The sequence below is a fragment of the Morone saxatilis genome, unplaced genomic scaffold (assembly GCF_004916995.1).
Source record: "Morone saxatilis isolate NCDOM2014 unplaced genomic scaffold, NCSU_SB_2.0 Contig15, whole genome shotgun sequence".
Taxonomy (NCBI): Eukaryota; Metazoa; Chordata; class Actinopteri; family Moronidae; genus Morone; species Morone saxatilis.
In genome coordinates this window covers 24,795,219-24,799,118 of record NW_023339707.1, presented here as the reverse complement: position 1 = coordinate 24,799,118, position 3,900 = coordinate 24,795,219, and positions in this window count along the sequence as shown.

The window sequence follows — 3,900 nt, the reverse complement described above, 5'->3', positions numbered from 1 at the left end:
ACACACACACTCACCACACTCACACACTCACACACACACTCACACACACAAACAGACACACACACACACACACAGGCAACACACACAAGGTTGCATAATGCACAAAAGAAACAAAAGACAAGCACAAACACATACAACCAAACTCACATCTTTTGAGTGACCTTTAACCTTCAAAAATGGGACGTGCCTTCATAAGCCTGCAGTAGCAGGAAAAAAAGACTCAAATATTTTTAGTATCATTACATTTTTTGAAGTTAACACTATCCGTGTTAGTTCCGGTGTTTTATTTATGCCATGGCCACTGAAAGCATAACTGGACACCTATCTCATTTATGTTTGTTTGCAGTTCTAAATGAATTAAATTGTATGCCTGCTCAGTGAGAACCATGTAAATTCAATTTCAAATTATATTTGTGTGAATCTGGACCTCTAAATCCACTAATGGTATGAGCATGTTTACCATGTTCACCATCTTAGTTTAATGAGTTTGCTCTGCTCAACATTTGCTAATTAGCACAAGGTACAGCCAGGGCAGATGAACAAAGCATTTGTTTTGCTGGCATTTGGTCATAAATCAAAGTATTGGACAAATTCAAATTTTGGCTTGATGATGGCACCAAAGCAATTACAATTTGTCCTGAGGGGTACATGAATGTTTAAACCAAATTTAATGGTAATACATCCATTAGCTGTTAAGATATTTTACCACAAATGTCAACCTCATGTTGGCCATCGAGGAAAAGTCAGGGGAACACCAAAGTCAATGGGATTAATCCTCTTTCATCGCAAAGAGTCACAGGCCAACATTGCCATTGCCGTGCCTAGCAACATGCAGCTAACAAAAAAAGGTTATAGAATAAAAGTATAACAACTTTAAAAATGTTTAATTAAGATAGATGCCTGTGTGGTAGTAACACAAAAATGCAGAATTAGGTGTGAACTGCTTCATAATTTGCGAAATCTGGAAAAGCGCCAGCCTTCTGGGTGTGTTGATGGCAGTGGCTCTGTTTTTTGTTTTTTTTCTAGTGTTCAATGTAGCACCCTGCTGACACTGCCTAAATAAACCTTGTATTATTTTTTGGTAATTGTGTTTTTTTATTCAAGTCTTTGGCATGGTGAGTAGGCTCCAAGAGAAGTTTCACAACCCCATGAAACTCATTCAAAAACCCACTGTACAATTCAAAAGATGCTGCTCAATGAGAAAATAAGTCTGTTTTTCTGAATTTTGCTTGTGTTAGCTGTCTGGATGGTCATTTATGTGTTTATGTGTGATTTTTTATGATCCAAAAATACAGGGGCGTGATTGAGAATAAGCATATTTTCCCCCTTCAACTGGAGGTTTATACAACCTTTACATGCTTTGTCGGTTTCAGGGTCCCGGGGAGTATGAAAGTCGCTCCAAACTCTGATTGAATAATTTCATAAATATGATCAAAAGTGTGAAAATTAGACTGTTTTTCCAAAGTGCTGTAAAGGCTGATAAACAACTCTTAACTTAATTAAATTTTCCCCCTTTTGGAGACACAGTGACAGCTTGTTTTAAAGTCTGTTGCTCCGACGCCCAACGGCTGTAACTGATGAAGATTGGGGAAAGGTTTTCCTCTCTTGTATATGTACAGTTTTAGTTTGCTTTATATCTCTGTCATATTACATGCAATAATATTTACCTCCTAGTTAAGAAATTTTGTTTCAGTCTGGGTTCCGGACCCTCCAGAGTCCTGAGGCAGCTCTCACTGTGATTCTGAATGCTATTCATCTGCAAACTGATTCAGGCAAGATTTAATTTTTAGTCCCATTAAAGTTTTGTACTTACGTTTATGGTTCACAGAATAGTGACTTTTGTGACTTTTCATCTGGCACCACCACATGGTTTTGAGTAAAATGTATTAAAATGTTGCCATATAATTTGGTGCAGACATTCATGTTTGCTTCAGAATGGATTTAGTGAACCCTTAACTTTTCCTTTTGTTGTAAAAATGTAGATTTGAATTAAAATTATAATAAAGCTCATTATCAAGTCAAAATGTTTATTAATCCAATACTTTGGTTGATGACCGAATACCTTCAGAATTAATGACATTCCCATGAATCTCATCTGTACTTTGTGTTTAGTGCTAATCAGCACATGCCAGCATGCTAACATGCTAAACTAACATGGTGAACATGGTAACATTATTCCTGGTTAGCATTGTCATTACATACAAAGTCAAAACAAAGACACAAATAGATGCAAACATGCACCAGGTGACACGAATGGGGCGAACATGTGAAATTTGCGCCATTCATGTTGAAAATATTGAACTTTGCGCTGCTTCTCCCCTGCAGACAGCTGCTTGAGTCCAGGAAGTTCTGCAGAAGAGAGTCAGTCTTCAATATTTATACAGAGACTGGAAAAATAAAGAGATTGCTTGGAGAAAAGTAAGACATGATGTTGGACTACTTGGTAAGTGCTTTAGGGAACTAAGTTAGCATAGCCCTAATAGAACCAAACTCAGAAAACCGTAAAACCACCATTTTAAAAGTTGTTTTCTTGTCGTCTCGTGGCAGACCCGAGAAAGTGTGAATTCAGACTTTTTACAAATAGCCTCATGTTGTAGATATATCGGGCATTCTTTTGATCCATTTATCACAATTAAATTATATCAAAATCTGTTTATTTGGGGCTCACATCACCCTTGTAAACCAGACTAAAGGGCAAATTTTTGCCTTGTGTAAGTAACGCAAGTAAATACAAATGATCCTGTGAGTAAACCTGCGCAAGTAACTTGAGGCAAACATTTGCTTCATGTTTGGTGGGAACACATCTTGTTTTCTTCTTTCTATATCCATGACTCAATATTGTTGTTGCCTTGCTATAGTCGCAGGGAAATATAGATTATTTATTTTTTTCCCATTTCATCCTCATATTATTTTTGACCTGGCAAAGTAGCGGCAATGGTCTGAGAAATTACCATAGATTGGTTCCCTGTAACAGCCATCAATAATAACTGTTTGTCTTGTCAAAGTGTCCTTGGCAAGAAAGACACTGAACTTATTTCCACCTGATCACCAACTCGCTTTTTAACTTAATCTTAAGACATGAGTAACCCAGAGACAGTCAGCATCCGGTTGCACTGTCAGCTATCTGTCTGTCTCTCTGCCTGTCTATTCATAGCCCTGCAGCAGAGCTTATCATTTCTTATCCTGTAATTAATGCATTGCAACACCGCAGGACAATATACGACCTCTCCCACTGAACACAACGCCTCTGTTCTCTACTCGAACACTTGTTTTTGTCTCTCATCTCTTGTGTCCTGTTGTCCTTTCTTTTTCTCTTCTCCCCTGTCATTTTCTGTCCTTCTTTTACCGGCTCTCACGCTAGTGTTCTCACAACACTTGCTTCTACTTCATATTCAAGTCTCAGGAAATCAGGAAACCCCCATGTTTTTTCTCAGAAGTAGAAATGCTCACTCAGACATACGGGAAGGTAGCAGCAAGGGTCAGGAGATAAAGCAGAGGTGCATTATGGGAAAGCGACCCGTGGGCCATGTGAAATCATGATCGGGATTACATGAGTCATCTTTTATGATGGGTAGATCAGTGGTTAGTGTTGTGACGTTACAGATAAAAATGTTGGCCCTGGTGCTTTTTGCACCAGGGGTTTCATGTGTCGTTCAGATTTTAGTTTTCCTTGCATGAAAGCAGAAAAAAACTGTTTAATTTGATATATAATTTGAATATTGAGAGGCTTAAGAATAAAAAAAACCATAAAACCTAACTAACTAAACTAAGCTGTGATTCAATAGAAATCAAGTATGAATCAACCATAAACATTTGCTCCTCAAAATTCAAATTGCAAAAATATTTCTTCAATATTGAAAGTAAATGAGTTGATTGTTCTCTACACTCGCAATGCTAACA